The sequence below is a fragment of the Amblyomma maculatum genome, chromosome 2 (genome assembly GCF_055883805.1).
Source record: "Amblyomma maculatum isolate TAMU_Amacu chromosome 2, ASM5588380v1, whole genome shotgun sequence".
Classification (NCBI taxonomy): Eukaryota; Metazoa; Arthropoda; class Arachnida; order Ixodida; family Ixodidae; genus Amblyomma; species Amblyomma maculatum.
The window spans coordinates 40,066,376-40,084,950 of NC_139345.1; the positions used below are offsets into that span (position 1 = coordinate 40,066,376).

At 49.2% G+C, this 18,575-nt stretch overlaps 1 protein-coding gene across 2 annotated transcripts in view; it reads right to left on the minus strand.

Moving 5' to 3' along the window:
- The window catches only part of LOC146198458 (elongation factor-like GTPase 1), a 131,790-nt gene that overhangs the window by 69,366 nt on the left and 43,849 nt on the right, over positions 1-18,575 (minus strand). The gene's annotated exons all lie outside the window — the stretch shown is intronic.

The following is an 18,575-nucleotide window of genomic DNA, read 5'->3' on the forward strand; positions in this document are numbered from 1 at the left end:
CTGTGACGCATATAAACTTGAACGCGAAGGGTCGCACAAATTAATCCCAAGGCAAGAAGGATGCGGCACCGTGTACTGCTTCGTTCAGGCCTTTTTGGTCAGGGTTCCTACATAAAGGAAACGATGCATCCGCGGACAATGCCGCGGACAATGCCGCAGCTGCGCCGCGTGCAATCCTATAAGCTGGCAAGGTATGTAAAAGGCCACTATACGGCGGGGAAAAAAAATAAAAGAAAAAAGAAACGAAGTTCCTTCAAATAACGACTGTGTTGTTATTTCGCATGCGGGTTCCCGCTCATAGCCCCTGAACTCCCCTACGTCACCCATGCATTGTCTCATAATAAATACCGTCCACTTCGTTACTGTGTTTCCTTAGAACGCGTGCACGTCATAGAGGGCCTCCACGTGCGTGCAACAGTCAGTGGCTGTTTAACGGGGACGCGCACCTTTTTTTCTTTAGTGTGACTCTGACAGCCGCGGAGCCGAACTACTGATATCTCGAGTTTGGCGCGGACGATTCGCTTCGGTTTCGTTAAATTTTCTTTCCGAAACCTGTAGAGTGCAGCCTTTAAATCTTGCACACCGTAAAAAAAGAAGAAAACGAAAAGTAAATGAACAAGGAGGGATGAGGCGAGAGAGAGAGTGTAAGGGGGGAGAGGGGGAAGGAATAAAAAAAATACGCGGCAACAAACGGGCCGTGAAAAGGCCTCTAATTTGCACAAATAATCCTGCAGGAGCCGCTGCGCAGCGGTAGACCGGCGCCAAGTGACCCCAGCGTGGTTTACGTCCGCAACGTCCCATTGCGCGCGGAATGCGCGACCGAGACCGCGCGCGCGCGCGCGCTAGCGACGCAAGGACGCGCCGCATTCCGTGCCGCTCTCTCGAGAGGTCGACGGTGGGCAGCTTCTGCCGCTGCTGCTGCTACTCGTGCTGTCACCTCGTATTTACATGCTCCGCCCAGTGTCGGGGGGAGCGGCCGGGGGGAGGGGAAGGGGCTGCATACCCATCGAAACGCCGCGAAACGCTGGGGCCCCACCGCACCGTCACGGCCTTTGCAGCCGCAGCAGCACCAGCCCATGCGTGGAACAAACGCACAGCGGGGGGACAACAGCGCTGCCTCTACCTCCGACTAACTTCCGGGGGATTACGTCAACGCCCGACCAACGGAGACAAGCTCGCGCGATACCATCGATGCAACCACGAAAACGTTTCTTTTTTTTTTTTTTTTTTTTTTTTTTAACTAGCCTTCCCCACCCGCGTATCCCTCCGCTCCCTTTTTCTGTTTTCCGGACACGCTTTGCAGGACACCGACAGCCGTCTTCGCGGTTTCGTTCACTTTTCGCGCGGGTCTCTGCCCGCTGCTTGGCATCGCGAGGAGCGCCAAAAACAATGACCAGGCAGGATCCCCATGCGATCAGCGCTGGAGAAGCAGGAGGAGAGGAGTAGAATTTGAATAGCAACCTCTAAAGTAGGTTTGATAGGAATCACGCACTTCCCGGCGGCAACTGTTCATTTGCCGACAGACAAGAGGTTCAACCACCTCAGAGAAAAAATAAAACTGGACGCTTACGTCACCTTAAGAGTGGAATGCAACATTTATGAGAACAACCATTCTGTCAATACCACCTGACGTTGTCGCTGCGCTGCTGCCGGTATTTCTTCGGTGGCGACATATAATTAATTTCCTCAGACTTGCTAGTCATTCGTGTGGAGTCGCTGCCACTGTAAGTTACTTGGGAACGAGTGTGCACTTAATTATCACGGCTGCAGAGTTATAGTACATTGAACCTACAACCAGCCTCACGACTTCGGATTAACAGTTGTTTTTCAGCGTTGGATTTTTGCGCCACGGTCACGTGACTTCTTGACTTTGACGTCATACTTCCTGGGCCTTTCTAGTCGCTCGGATAGAGTCGCTGCTTCTCTGAAACTACTTCGGAGAGAGTCCGTAGTCCTTGCGGTGGCTGCAGATACTCTTACAGCAGGTTGTGGATCCAACATCGCGACTTCAGGTTGCTTTTCAGCTGCTTCGAATTTTTGAGCCGTGGTCACGTGACTTTGCTGCTAACAAGTGTCTGTCACTGTGGGACGACGTGCTAGTTGTCGTTTGTTTCTTTAAATTTATACCGTTTTAGCAATTGCGGTACGTTATGGATGCAGCACAGCGTGTTCAGGTTACTTTTCAACTAGGTATACAGATGCCGTTGATTCTAGCTTCCTTTGAATGTGATACGTGGAGCTGCCTTAGGCACGTCCAAGTGCAGCTACCAACTGCCAGCGCTCCAACAAGCTCGGCTACGTCACGAGTTTTCACGACGTCACACACCCCGCCGGCTACTCAGCGCTTGGTCATCTGACGCGCGGCTCTGTAACGTCACCGTCCTCTCGACCAATCAGAGACGTTTGTGCCCAAAGCAAGCCGGGATCGCATGACGTGCAGTCCAATGCTACCGAATTGAAATTTCGAGCGAGAGAAGCCGTATGCAGCAACATGCAGCAAATCCTGTATAATCACGGGACCCTGCGTACAGCTGCACACGAACACATTTAAGCGCCGGAAAGGGAACAAGCAACTACGCGGACTAACCACAGCGAACCAGCAAGCGGCTTCGGCAAGGTGATCCTTCCTGACAGAAGCAGCCTCTACCTTGGGCTTCTCTGCTTTTCTTTCCTACGTGCTGCAATATGCACAACCACGAATTAACTATACAGACGCCAGCGAAACATGTCTTTTTTCTCCAGCTTGGCGTATTTATTTGTTGCGTACAATTTATAAATTAAATAGTGGTTGATTTCATAAATTGATTTCATAAATAGTGGTTGATTTTTTGACTGCGTCCCCTTGAATCAATAACAAAAACATACTCCACTTTTAACGGTCTTCTTGTCTGTCCCCAAAAAACCGTGAACAAAGTTCTCGCTCAGGTCTTAACTTAAACGAACAGATCAACACATATCATATCATATCTTTCTAGTAAGGGTAAATATGATGCTCTACAATGCGTTAGTACAAACTCATATTCAATACTGCAGCTTGGTTTGGGGAACAATCCAGGGATAACAAATCTACATAGGTTGCATTTACTGCAGAAAAAAACTGTCCGGTCTATAGCGAATGTGCCATATCTTTTCCCCACAAGACATATATTTATAAAGTACGATATCCTTCCGATCTTTGCATTATACTTTTACAGGTTCATGTTATGCTATAAATACCATTCACAACAACGTGATAGTCCATTCACTGTACTTGGACAACTCAAAGAAAACATCAGCTGCTGTAACACGAGACACAGAGAAACTTGGATCACACCAACACCCAGAACTTACTCTATGAATCAGTCTTTAAGTTACAACCTTCCCGTCTTGCTAAACAAATTAAGCCATGATCATTTTGATATTACCAGCAATTAAAAACACAAAACTGCCGTGACAATTTCCGTATGTGAAGGAAGCACACATATATATTTCTTGTTGATTGTTTTTGTGAGACCTGTACTATTCTAGTTGCTCTCGCTACATATGGTTTTTGTTTTTGTGTTGTTTCTTGCAAGTGTGTTCGCGCTAAGCGTAAGTGAGCGCTGTATGACCTACCAATGATGGTATGAAATGATGTGAAAGTGGCCTTCCTTCTGTACTGTCGCTGTCTCAAGGAGTCGGTTTTAGTGCCGACTCCTCCTTTGTAAGAAAGGAAATAAACTTGAACATATTTTCTCGCATGCACAAGCGCGAAATAGCATAAATCCCGCCTTATCCCACGAAAAAAGCGGCCGGTTAAAAAACGATATAGATTGGCCGTTTAGCGTTCGTACGAACTTTCACGGCAGTTATTTCAACTCGTCGGCCAAGTTATCCGGCGAGAAATCATGATAGCGACAGGCCGCAATGCGCGGAGGGGCGGCCACCGAAGCGCGTCGTCGATCGTCACGCGGCATCGAGTCTCGCGTCAAAACAGAAGCCCGCGAGGACGCTCACGACGAACAACGCTACAGTCAAGCCCCCAAGCGAGGCCCGTGCCGCAACTTGGTCACCACGGATGGCTGGAAACGAGAGCAGCGACACGGGCTGCTAGACCGCGCGCTGTCATCGAATTCTCACTAGGGGCAGTGAAACGACAGGCCCATCCTTTGCCAGCGCAGCGGCCTTCCGACACCGAGAATAGCGTGTTCGACACCGCCACTCCAGCAGCGAACAACGGCCACGAAGAGCGCCGGTGTCACGGCCGCTGCGTCAAAGCGAACCGGAGCCATTGTTCACGGCGCGGCTCCGCCCTCGAGGACGCTGATGCTCACACACACTGACAATCGGAGACACCTCGGGCGGCTTTCCTCTGGGCCGAGCAACGCGGACGACGTCTCACTCCCTCCCGACCATCCTTCGCGAATATGGCCGGGCTTCGCTTGCGGTTTCATCTGGACACAGGGCGCGAAAGCGCTGTGCACGTAATTTCGTGGCGCGCGAAGTCCCTGGTAAATATACCCAGCCTGAAGCGTAATACGCAGGTAGGTTTTTACTTCAAGAAACAGGAAAAGGAAGTGCGCCAGCTGCATCGTAGCTGACCAACCCACGACCTACACGTTGTGCCTCAGACTGAGAAGGAAGGAGGGGAGAAATATATCCCAAGAGTGGCAGTGATATAGGTGTACCGGTGACAGCTATTCGACACAATGCGCTCATGGCGAGGTCGCCAAGCACGGTTTCGTGGGAAGCGGCGCGGTTGTAACGTCGGCGGAGCCGCTGTCTCCAAGGCAGCCACTCGAGCTTATACGCACCGTACAAAGGCCCGTCGCAATTCCTGCGTCACTAGCCTGAGCTCGCAGGTAAGCTGCTAGTCATAATCTGCAAGTTCTTGCCAAATGCGCTCCATCCCAATCTTATTCTTCTTGTTTCCTTTTCATGGTCCGGATCTGCGGTTACTACCTGTTCTAAGTAGACATATTCGCCTACTACTTCCAGTACTTCGCTACCTAATGTAAACTGCTGTTCCTTACCGAGGCTGTTGAACATAGCTGTTAGGCAAGGAGATAAAATCTCCCCAGTACTATTCACAGCTTGATTAGAGAAAGTATCCAGAGACTTGGGATGGGAGCAGTTAGGGATAAGGGTAGATGGAGAATATCCCAGTAATCTGCTATTTGCTGATGACATTGTCTTGGTAAGCAACTCGGGGGATGAACTGCAAATAATGATGGATGACCTAGAAAGGAAAAGTAGAAAGGTAGGCTTGAAAATCAATATGCAGAAGACTAAGGTAATGTTACGCGATGATGACGACCAAATATGACAGCCGCGATGCGGGTCCGGTTTCGAAGGCGCAGTGAACAACCTCGTAGACTGCGAGACGGAGAACACATTCCTTGTTCCACGAACCGAAAGGCATATAGACGTCAGTGGGCGATTCGGATGGATCCCCGCTCCGCGGTGCAGTTCGAAGCTCGCGTTTCGTTTCGATCGCCGGCGTGGATTTCGCCACACAGCGGCGGATTTTGTGCCTCCTTTTGTAAATACAGAGCGATGCTTCGGCTGCGTATGCATGTACGCACGCGCACGTGCACACAAACACGCGCTTGCCTCTCCCCGACAGCCCAAGGGCACCCGCGTCGTCGGATCAGAGCGTCCGCGATGCGAAGCGTGTACGTGCGGCTCCTGGGTTCCGTGTCGCGCCTTCCCTTCGGTACACAGGAAGCGATGCACGGTCCAGCGGGCAAACTCAATCCACTGGTGGAGGAGGCTGACGCACACTGCCCCGCGGTCCGTTTCAGCCGCCAAATAGAGGGGCACTCGCACTCGCTGATCATCGGAACGGAGGAGGGACGAACGACACCTGCCCTCTGGCCGCAGCCGACAGCGAACCGAAGACCGTGCACCACTCAGATCGGAGGGGACGCGTGACAGGGTCAGAGCTGAGAGCGATGCCGAGCAAAGGGATGCAAACACACTTAGCAGGCGGGTCGGGCGATGTTCGGCTTGAAACACCTCCTCGGAGTCGGCACTTCCTGACTGACACCGGAGGTATGATGACGGGGATACAGACTTTGTAATAAAGGTATTTGGAACCTTCTCTTCCCATGTCGTTTCCCCACAGCTGGTACGAAGTTATCGTCAAGGGCAGGTGATGAACTGGTGGTGAAGCCAAGGTCGGCAGAACGGATTCAGCGAAGGTCGTCGATTAGACGGTTAACTCGTTTGGCCACCAGACCCACTACATTCGCTACAAGCGAAGAACGACCACTGTGGACGGAGTTTATCTGCGGTAGCAGTACTTAGCAAGACCATTCCGCTAAACGGTGGCGTCGGCATGCGAGAGAAAAAGGAGCGGATCATCCAACCATTCAGATCATTATGGTCCAGACCGCCTCCACTCACCGGAAGTTTAGATGCACCAACGGGACGAAAAAATGACGGCGCAATCAAATTCCAAGACACAAGTTGAAGGCGACCGGTGCCGCAAACGAGAAAGGAAAAAAGGAAAAAAAAAAGAAAATAACTTCTTTGTGTCGCAGATCACTTCCTACGATCATCGGTCATTTCGCTCAGACATTAAAAGGACTTGCGGAAAGTTAAGAAATGCCCGGTAATGACAAGTGTTGGAGAGTGAATGTGTGGGCAGCGAAATACGTTGTTACCGGGAGGTAATTCCCACAAAGAACAACAAGAGGCTTGAAGAGCGCTCATGCACTCGCGCTCTCAGGATCATCGCCTCAAGAAAATACGAGTGTCATTTTGTCGTCCAGTGACGACACTGTTCGTTAAAAATAACCTATATCAGAAGAACAACTCAACAGAGACCTAGCAAAAATAGGAAGTATGGAAAGAGTTAAAAAAGGAGGACTTAGGCAACGAAGTCTTTTTTTCGCCACTTCTTTTGATTGCCTACGTATACGTCTGATAGATTGAATGGAAGCTGGAAATTAGAAAACTTAGAATTTACTTTGACGTCGCGGTGAACGGGCCAAATGGAAACAAATCGTTTACCGGTTCTAACGTAGTGTGCCGATGGTATCGTGCTTCTAAGAGACAAACAAAAAGACAATCAGGTTTGGCGAACGTTTGCAGAAAGGAGGCATAAGTACAAGATATTTAGCACCAAACGGACGTTATAGCAATGGTGATCCGATTACAAATAAAATATAGCGTTATCTACAGTTCAATCTATACGTGCCTCAGTATACGAACAATGATGGCAGATGATATATCATACCTCAGTCCAGGCAGGAGCTTGACGTACCAGCCACTGCAAGTCTGGAGGCCTAGCTTGTAGATGCCGACCTAGATCTTCTTAGATGCTTATCTTTTAACAACGAGAAACAGCTTGAAGAATCGTGAAGAAGCGATAAGCTTGACTCCCGTCCCTCCTAACTCCCAAATTACCCAGCGGCCGAGAGTCATCCCTTCAATCAAATAAAGGCTTTATTCATTCATTATCTTTTTCTTGTCAGCTGCCGCAGCTCACTGCGTTTTCTACGTCGCATGCTCAGTTAGTTTGAAGATATTTTAATTTTTGTTATCATCGCGCTTGTCGAATTTCTCTGCAGTTCTTATGATGTCTCCCCTCTTCGCATTAGCTCTGAGCTGGAAGCCCCGTGCACAATTTCGCTTCATTGAAATGCTTCAAAAGAGCTGTAATCAACGCTCAATTCACATGATATGAGAACTTTATGCGCAACATATCATTGCCATGACAATGAACGCGCTCAATGACAAAAGTCTTCTCAACAAGGAAAATTCCTAGTCCTCATAGCTCGTCTTTTCCTCGTCGCGAAAATACTCAAATTTCCTTCGAATTGCTGGTACTGCGACGAACTCAAAATGATCCAAATCAAAGTCCGTTTTTGCAGCTCAGCTGTCTGATTTGCGCTATGTACACTGGTAGGCTCTTGGAATCTTGCAAGTTCTCTACTGGCATTGTTGTCGAAACACACGGGGCAGCGCGATTATTAGGGTGCGTTCACTTCGGTATATAATGCCTCTTGCGTTCGAAATATGTGCCACCAAGGAAATAAAGAGTCTTGGTACACGAACTATCACGAGAGTACTTGAATATAGTTTCTTTTCTAAATGAAGATCAGAAATTTTTTACTTCGAAGTAAGTTACCTCTTATGTGCAGAGCTTGTGCCCACCTTTTAATCTCGAGGAAGTCTATCAGTGACACGAACAAATGACGGACGGATGAAGAGAAATTATGTAAAAAAAAATGTAACAGAAAACTTCGTCATAAGAGATGACGCGATAGCGCCTTTAACGCCGTCTCTTCATTCCGCCAATTTTAGGCATCTAGAGGCTGGCACGTAGTTGGTAAAGCGTACGTCTATTTGTCTTTGATTTTACGGTAAAGACGCAGCATCTTCTCGGCGAACACCCTACGTTTACAGTAAACGGCATAGAATTGGAGGCACACAAGTCGGCGGCTTTAATTCCTGACAAAAATTAGACTGAAACTGGAAAAGAAGGTGGATGCTAAATAAGAAGCGAAAAATTGCATGACAGCACGCTGAAAGTTGCGCAATGAACGGCTACGTCATGATTTAATACGAAATGACTTGCGCGTCACGATATTGCGTAATAATAAAAAAATAAAAAAATAAAACCGAAGAGCAGACAACGTTACTAGGACGCTTTTCCTGGCGAGCAAGTCGATAATGCTGTCACACTTGTTTCACAGCATTAAATTTCGCATCACACAAACGCGTTCTCTGAGGAATGCATGCCTTCGAAGTCAAAACTGTCATAATGTAGTCATAACTTCACTGCAGCCGTGTAGAGTGCAAAGACAGCACGTAACAGTTACGTGTATGCCGGCCGCTCCATGCTTCCGCGCCGAGTGTAAGCAGACGGCACGCGCGGCAAGGAGCAAGAGTCAACTGCAGCCCTGTTAGTTTACTCGACCGCCACCAGGGACACCTCTCCGGGCAGAGCTGAGAAACTGAGTTTGTTCTAGTAAAGTTGAGCAGCAAGGCAAAGGTTCCTCCATAACCAGAAGAAAATAATTTCATGCTCACAGACACAGCTTCCAGTCTCGACATGCGCCTTGCGTCTTCCACGTCACCCTTGTGGTTATAGGTGCCTCTATAACTTGTGGTAATCGATTGGACCACTATCTGGGAGCTTTCGCTGATTAATGCGCTAGGCTTCTGAGCTTGTCTCTACCAACTATTTTTCTATATTCTGCAATTCTGTCCACGGGTAGCAATGCGGCCCTTACAGTCGTCATTCGCACAGTGCCACAGAGTTTCCCGCTACCGTCCCAGCCCCGTAGGGCCAGGAACTGCCACCTTTCACCACCTCCGGCCACACTTACCACGCCGTAAAGGAAGGGAGGAAGGTGGGAGTGAAAGGAGAGAGGGAGATAGAGGTGCCGTAGTGGAGGGCTACGATCCACCGCACTATAACGGCTTTCGCCTCATCCCACTTTAGTGGTCCAAAGTGCCCTCTAGAACTTTTCCATCGAGTTGTATCAAGCTCACCAAACGTCAGCATTTATGGTGGCTGAAGAGCAGCACCGCCAGCTATCTTTTTATAGAAGAAACCCTACGCACAATGATAAACGCTTCATCGCGCTTCCTCAGGCCGTATGCGGACAGCGAAGACACGTGGCGACAACCTCTCATTTTTTTGCAAACCCCACCCTCCAACACGAAAACTCAAATCGAGGTACCAGAATAGACCAAGGGAAACGATAAGTACGAAATCAGCTAGAAGCCCTCCGCTAAACGAAGCGCTCCTGCCCATTGAATTCGTCGTGAATCACCGCTGAAGAATAGAGAGAGCCGACGGTATATTTCCTTCGGCATTGCTGCCTATAACTGCGAAGCCACGTAGCCGACTGGACGCACTGAACAGGCCGCTACTCCGCATGCACACGCACAACTCCTCACGTGCACGGCCTCAAAGTGCCCCGCGCGAAACGCCTGTGAAATGCACGGCCCCAAGTTTGCCGCGGGAGCGGCGCTAACCCATAGGGGGCGCATAATATTCACTATACACGCCACGGCGTCTAACTATATGCACAGCGTCACGCCTTAATGTAGCACTCTGCCGCTTTCCCATGCTGTGACGAGTACGCACACATGCGCGCCACGTTCGACGCGAACTTCGGCAATAAAAAAAGAAGGAACAGTCCATTTGCCGACGAGAATGGGTTGTCCAGGGCTGTTGCTGATCGTCCGTAACGATCAACGCCTCGCGGCGCCAGTAACCTGCCTCGTCGCTAGGCGCTTCGAGAACGGGGTGAGCTGGGCGCCTTCAATAAAAGCCGCCTCCGTAATACATACCCGCCTGCAGTGACGTACTACGTTATCGTTGACCTCTTCGTACTCGCAACTAGGCCGCCAATGCTAAGAAGGAAAAAAAAAAAAAAAGGAGGGGGGGGGGGGGGTAATAAAACAACAGAAGCACTTAGAAGGCATTAGGAGATGGCTGGCACACGTAACTATTGTCGACGGGTGATAAAAACGCTACAGCAGCGTCAGCGGCCGCTACGACGTCGCGTGTAAAATCTTGAGCGTAAATGTGTCGACGAATTCGTGACTGCAGACAGGCTCCACACAGTCACAGAAAGGGCGATGGGAACGGGATCAAAGTGCGGAAGCAATGCGCGAGGTGTTCTATAACTGTGCCCAGGACGCATCCTCTCCTTTGGCAGACAGCTTTAACGCACAAAAGCGTTGCGCCGACGGGTTAGTGCATCGTTCCGCCATCGGACAACCATAAGCCTGCCTTGTGCGGCAGAAGCCCACATGTGGCCCTTAATTCTTGATCCCATGACTCCTTTCCCAAGCGTTTCACCCCAGAAGAGTCGAGCACCAGGCCGGGGGAAAGGCTTGAACCAAATTAAAAACCGGTGGCTAAAAACGTTCCCAGAAAAAATGTCTCCGGAAGATACGACCCCGGAAAAAAAAGTTCCCGGAAAAAAAGTTCCCGGAAAAAGAAGTCCCCGGAAGAAAAGACCCCTGGAGAACCGGCCACTAGGAAATGACGTCCCCAAAGAAAAAATTGGCCCTATAATAATAAATTCTTCCGGAATTCCGATCGCAAACAAATGCACATTTTATTCCATTCTTTCTTAGCTTTCAGATGAATGTAATCATTATTGCGGACCTGGTCCTCTGGGCGCCTGTCATGTTTACATGCAATGCAAAAAAAAAAAAAAAAAGACACTGTTAAAGATCCATTTGGCTCTTATACGTTGCATGGTTTCGAGCTCAGCTCGTTAAGCAATCATTAAGACAGGCTTCATCAACTTGGCAATATTGCCCACTGAGAAAGATGCAAGCGGATCGGTGCGCGGTAGTCTTTGGGAACCACCCAATAATAAGGCGTCACGAAAACTACCGCCCAGACCTCCTGGTGACGAGGTTAAACCCTTTAGCTGATGATGGTGTAGAATCCTCGCTGCATTTCCAGTGATGATAAAGATTCTGTATTAGGGAAGGCAGGCCGAGGCACCTTGGCCACCTTAAAATATCGCTTCAGCAAGCTTCTGGTCTACTAAAACCGACGGTAAGGTCACCATTTCCCTGCAAACAAAGCGAAGACGAGGCGCTGCCACTGTGGTACCGCTGCCATAATTTTTTGTTTGTTTTTGTTATCAGTTTAATATTCAGTCACTTCCAAGCCGACTGGTGGAAGTGATCGTTGCATATCATAGCAGCTCACCACGGGGAAACGCAGCCTACGCCTTACAGCGCAAGTCGACAGCCTTGTTTGGGGATATTTTCTCCTACATCACAAATAGGGAATTTTTTTCCGCGGTCAATTACTCCAGGGCCATTTTTTTCTCGGAGACGTTTGTACCGGATCCCACCCGGCGGCACCGGGTATCCAACCTGGTACCTCCCGATGTGCCTGAAGCAGGACGAAGGGCGTTGTCCCCACATGAGAGACAATCATGATGAGGCCATGAAGGGCGCCCACCCTTTTTTTTATTTCCTTTTCTAGAACGCCAGCTCTTGCTCACGCAAGCGAACCCGTCCAACCCCCTCCGCAAGACACCGCGAACGACGATAGCTTCCTCGGAGCAGTTAGCACGTCCGACCTCATGTCCAGACAGGGTGCCGACCCCGAGCTGCGACTGCTTATCGATCATCTCGAAGGGGGCATCCGGTTATGCCCCGGCACCTAGCTCGTGGACTTTCGTCCTTCTGTTTCCGGAGTGGCGCCCTTTACAAAAAGAATTCTGCGTCCAGTGTAAAAACTGTTCATGACGAACCGACGTCCGGCCATCTTAGTTACATGCGCACTCTGTCTATCAGTTCAGTTTAGTCGTTCAGTCGTGTCCGACTCTTCGTGACCCTATGGACCATGTCACGCCACGCTTTCCGGTCTCTCACTATCTTCCTAACATCACATAACTTCATCTGCAGTGCCTCGAGGATGCCACCTAACCAACGCGTTCGCTGCCTACCCCTTCTCCGGCGACCCTCAACCTTTCCCAACATCAAATCTTTCTCCAGCGACTCCTCTCTTCTCATCAGATGACCAAAGTCTTTCTTAGACTCCGCCAAAATAATTACTGGACACAGCTTGCGTCCAACGTCAAGCATTACGCACGAACGTGCCGGCAATGCCAGCGGGTAAGAAACCTGCGCTTCCACCTCCCGGCATGCCTCAGTCCATCAAGTCCCCACCAATATCATTCGACAAAGTGAACATACACCTCCTTGGGCCGGTCACAAGTGGATCGTATATAGTTGCCACGGACTTCGCGCTTCGCCGAGACGAAGGCCCTCGCGCGCGGTACTGCTGCCGAAGTATAGCCGAGTTCTTCATGCACGACTTCGTTCTTCAACATGGCTCCCCGTCGACCATCATCCACTGACCAGGGAAAGGCATTAATCGCTCAGCTCTTACAGGATATCCTGACACTGAGCCATACTGAACACCGAAGAACCACTCGTTTCAATAAAACCACGGCAGACATGATTTCAATGTACGTCGATGTTAAGCACAAGACGTGGGACAAAATACTGCCTTACATCACCTTCGCTTACAATACTGCGAGGCCGGAAACAACACGTTTTACCCCGTTTCCGTCTCGTGTATGGTAGGAAGGTGCGCACGATGTTAGACGCCACGCTACCGTGCGGGGACGACGACATCACCTCCGACGCTGGCCATTTCGTGGAACAAGCAGAACGAGCACGCCAGCTAGCCCGCCTGCACATCAATGGACAACAAGCTGCTGATGCCCGGCACTATAGAACCTTCGCCCCAGGGACGTGCGCTACGAACAGGGTGACCAGGTGTGGGTATATGGACCCCTGTGCGTTGCAAGGGCCTGTGTGAAAAGCTCCTGCATAGGCATTTTGGCCCGTATACAAAGTCCTCGACTGCCTAAGCAACGTGAATTACGAAGTTGTGCCTGACGGAACTACGACAGTGGCTCATCGGCGTCAGCGGCCCGAAGTCGTGCACGTAGTCAAGCCAACTCTTCGCGGGACTGAGCGTCATCGATGTTGTGTTATACAGCTCTCCGTGTATACCATCTTGCAATGCCCAGGCTGTGTCGTGCTTCTTTGTGCAGTGATTGTGTGGTTCTTTTTTCTGTCTCTTTTTTTTTTGTTTTTGCACAAAACTCTTTTCGCATCAAAGTAATGCTTACTTTTTTTTTTTTTTTTTTTTTTTTTTTTTTTTTTTTTTTTTTTTTAAGGGGGAGAATAACGTCACATGCCTAGCACCGCGCGGCCTCGGCGCCGGGCCGCAACGACGACGAAGGGATTGTTAGCGCGTGGAGAGCGCTCGGGCCGCACATTGTTCGAAGATTTGCAGAACGCTTTGTGGGTCTGACTGCACGTCGCTCTGCGTCCGCTCAGCGCCTACTCGCACGTCTTAGGCTCCTTGGGTCGTGACAATATTATGTCCCGATCCGCAATACGATGAGTGCATGCGCACATGGAGAGCGCGCGAGTCGGAGTTTGAAGAGTGAGCGGTTATAGAGCTACGGTTCGAGTTAAGACATTAAAAAAAAAGAAAAAAGAAACACCTTTCTGCTGCATCGGGTCGGTGCCTAGTAAAGTAGGTAAGAATTTTTCGGCAACAGGTACAAATGACGTGCGGAACAGAGAATTTGATTGGAATGATGTCCTCCCATCGCTACACATTCATCTATATTAAGTAGGCATAGTTGTTATGCCTACTTCGCAAACGGACGAATCCTTCTTCCTCTGTCACGGAATGCTAATTGCAACCCCCCCCCCCCCCCCCAAAAAAAAAAAAAAAAAAAGCGAAATCTCGCGTGCCACGGTTTTCTGTGTCTTGTGTACGCGTGCGCCGGGGTGATCTGAGATGCGTGAACGATATGCACTGAAGCTGAGTCACCCATACGTGAATGAGCGCGGGTTGTTCTACAGCATAATCCGTGGTACTGTTAAATCAGGTCATACGGATCTACGTGCCTGTGACAAACGATATACGTATGCTGCACGTCCATAGGCCCCAAATATATACGTAATACAAGACATCAAGTGTATGCACGCGGGTGTGTGTAGGCAGGGTTCTTTTTTCGTGTTCATCAATGTGAAATATTAACGTAACCTCGGAGGTTGATTAGAAAGCAAAGAAAAAAACAAACAACCTCTGATGGGATTCGAACTCAGACCTCCGAATTTCGCGTACGGTGCAGCATTGACCGAGCTACGGCGATGGTTGTTTAATCTCGCACTTTTTTGTAACCTACGCTTGAAGAAGTAAGTTACTGTAACCTCGTCCATAGCGGCGGGTATGAAACACCCTGAGTCACCGCGAGTGTAACGTGGAACGCGATCTAATGGAGTAGGTGGGAGCTTGTGATAACACTCTTAAGCTCCCTATGACGTCAAGGTTACCAGATCCCACCAGCGTCATGTGGCTCTACGCATAACGAAAGCCTTTCCCCCAAAATGAATGAATGAATGAATGAATGAATGAATGAATGAATGAATGTATGTATGTATGTATGTATGTATGTATGTATGTATGTATGTATGTATGTATGTATGTGTGTGTGTGTGTGTGTGTGTGTGTGTGTGTGTGTGTGTGTGTGTGTGTGTACGTACGTACGTACGTACGTATGTATGTATGTATGTATGTATGTATGTATGTATGTATGTATGTATGTATGTATGTATGTATGTATGTGCGTGCGCACGAAAGAAGGGTATATCACGAGGCGGAAAACAACTTTATGACATTTAAAGAAGTCGCCATTTTGGAGCCCTGCTGCTTGTTCACAAAAATTTTAATTGTCATCCAATATTTTTTTACTCAACAAATCTACGCACCTTTTACTTTTATAAAAGCTATTAAAATGTTTTTGTCGATGGAGTTCTTTCAATAAAAAAATCGCAAACGCTGCTCCAGGGGTGATGCGATGAAAAAGTCTATTTTAAACCTTCTTCTACGTAATTACGAAATCATGCCAGAATATAGGACTGCAAATGGACTTTCTTTGCGTCATGTCGCTCCTGGAGAAATGTTTGCGATTTTTTTCTCGCTAAAACAACTGCAAAAAAAAAAAAAGACGATTTTTAATAACGCTTATAAAGGTAAAAGTTGCATGATTTACTGAGTGAGAAATAATGGATGAAAAAATTTTAGTGCGCAAGCAACAGGGCTCTAAACTTGAAACTTTTTGAAATGGCAAAAACAGCATTTTCGCCCTCCAGTAGTGTATACGATTGTTTTTTTCCGCGAAAACTACGGCGTATCTTGCAAAAACAAGGTTAATTCTTTTGTGTCGAGATATTTGCCCACTACATATAAAAATTTCATTGAAATCAAACATTCTAGAGGGCACTTAGGACCATTAAAGTGCGATGAGGCGAAATCCATTATAGCGCGGTGGATCGTAACCCTCCACAACGGCACCTCTATACCTCCCTCTCTTCTTTCACTCCCACCTTTCTCTTTTCCTTTACGGGCGTGGTACATGTGTCCGCGGAGAATTGTGACAGATACTGCGCCTTCTCTATCCTGTAAATCAATTTCAAACGCCGCTGGTGCCTGCTACACTAACGCCTCCTAGACATCTGGGTCTTCTTCTGTTTGCTGTGTATTGCGGCGTTCAAGGGAGCTCAAAATGAAAGGAGCCGCACGGACGCCTGGATCGGACGCCCGACGGGGTCAGCTTTGTATCTGCATGGATGGATAGATAACTTTTGTTGTCCACGGTAAATGGAGGCCCCTTATATAATTTGTTTACAGGAAAGGAAATGGCGCAGTATCTGCCACTCGGGGGAATCCCGCTATCATTCTCCCGGTAGACAAGGGGAATTATGAAGAGTGTTTCAAGATCCGGGGCGTGGCGCTGTTGGTAAAGCGCTGGGCTGGGGATCCAAGGGATGGAGGCTCGCTACCCGCTGGAGGCGAGGTTTATTAATTTATTTTTAACTCTCGCTCTCGAAAGTGTGACACCTCTGCTGACAACCTTCTGTGGACAATTCGCCTTACAAAGTGGTCATGGGACTTCTATTACCGTTCTTATCTGAACACACCCATATATATGATATATATAATGGTAAGGGGCATTCGGTGAAGAAAGAGATAATACAGCGTGAATTTGAAAACGAATGCGAGTTAATTATAGCCTGAAACCAACGAGAAATGGGCATGTAGGGCATATGAGGCTTATAGCAGATGACCGATGGTTTTTCAGAGTAATGGAGTGGATTCCAAGAGAGGCCAAACGCCGCAGGGGGTTGCAGAGAATTACTTGAGCACCTGAGATAAGAAAGCTCGCGGGGAGAGGGCAAATGCAACTGAAACTGAAAAGGCTTAAATGTCATCGCGAGAGGCCTATGGCCAGATGAGGACAGAGCCTGACAGTTTTTTTATTCAAGCAAAAACTAAATTTTTTCCTGCAGCCGGAGATAACGCAAGACATGAATTGCCAGAAGCACATCCAGAAAAATAAAAGAGAGAAAAGAAGTAGCCTTACGTGGCTATAGCTCAGTAATCAAGGCAGGAAAATGTCTCTATCACCACACCTCCAGTTTCTTCTTCTCTGCTCACTTGAAGTTGAAATAAAGACTTGAGTACAGCCAGCAGAAGTGCAAATGAATAAGAGAGGCGATTGAGCTTCTTGTATCGGCGAGAGAGAGAGAGAGAGAGAGAGAGAGAGAGAGAGAGAGAGAGAGAGAGAGAGAGAGAGAAACGAGAAAAAAAATAAAAATAAAGAGGCCTTCTATTCACTCAGGGAAAGAAGAAAGTAAACAGTTGGACAGCAAAGGAATTCCCTGCGCCTTCTAGGGACAACAAAGGGAATCATATCATAGATACTGGTCCCGGCCTAGCATATACGATACGCGCCCTCTTTCCCATCAAATCAAATAAAGCTCTATACCACCACACATGATTTCCACGCTGACGTTTCGCTCAACCGGAATTCCAGGCGAAATAACACCGCCGACAGGAATTCGGGCGCGAAATTACGGTACCGCCTTCTCGGTCCAAACGCCTCAGCGCCAATACGAAGCTTCTAGAGAATAACAAAGAAAAGCGGCGCGATTCTCGAAGCCCCATTACACGTCCACGGCGACGGGGAAACGCGTTGCCCGGAAATAGATCATTCGGACCTGTCGGCCGCAACGGGATTCACGCGTGCTGTCGAAGCTGCGGCATCGCGTGTGCGCGGGTCCGCATTTTTCACCCGTGCGACGGCGCGAGGCGAATGCGAAAGGGGTCTCTGTCGACGACGTCGTAATGGGACGCGCCGACACAAAACGGGTCAAGTTCGGCGACTGGCTCGTGCGAACGCGCGCACGCGTCCATAACGGAAACACGCCGCCGCCGGCCGTCAGCGACCTTGATGCATTTCTTTTTTAGTTCCCCATTTTTCTTCCGCTCGGCACCATCGGCTGGCGATTGTCGAAAGAGGCGCCGGTGTTCGCAAAGTGCGAGGGACAAACACGCTACGTCTTCTATCACAACCGCGGTCGACACGCGCGCGCCTGGGCGCGGACCGATTTTCCGGGCGACCGGACGATCCGACGCAGAATGGCATTCGAAGATTCCTCCCCAGTCACGAAGCGAGCAAGGCGCGAGGAGGGACGCAATCGAGGCAAATGGGACGCCTCCAGGGGGCGGGAACAGACACAGGTAAAAAAAAGAAAGTAGCAAAAGGAGAAGAAGATGGAGAGAGAGATGGCGGCGACTAAGGAGCGCGCAATTGTCCAGCTGACCCAATTAAGGGAAGCCCGAGGAGAGGGGGGCTGGCCAGAGCAGGTGAGAAGCGGACGAAACTGCGTTTAATTTGGGCCACAGCTAGGCGTCCGCCCCCCGCTCGACCCTCTGGAGATAGCGTGCGCGCAAATACGTTTTTCGTGCTCGGGAAAGAAATGGCCTCCTCGACGGCGCGTGTCATAACAACGATGAGACGTGTCCCTGGAAGAGCTCATCATCAACGCCTCCAGGCCGACAGGAGGTGAATACGGCGCCTTCATTCGCCAGAGCCGATTTCAGCTCGCAGCACGAACTTGGGAATATAGGGCGCGCTGTCGGCGGGCAACAAAAGAGCGGGCTTAATTCGACGCATTCCACCTGGCCGAACAGTGTGTCTGTGTACACAGAGGACCCAGTTCTTCTTCCGGCCCGCCGTGAA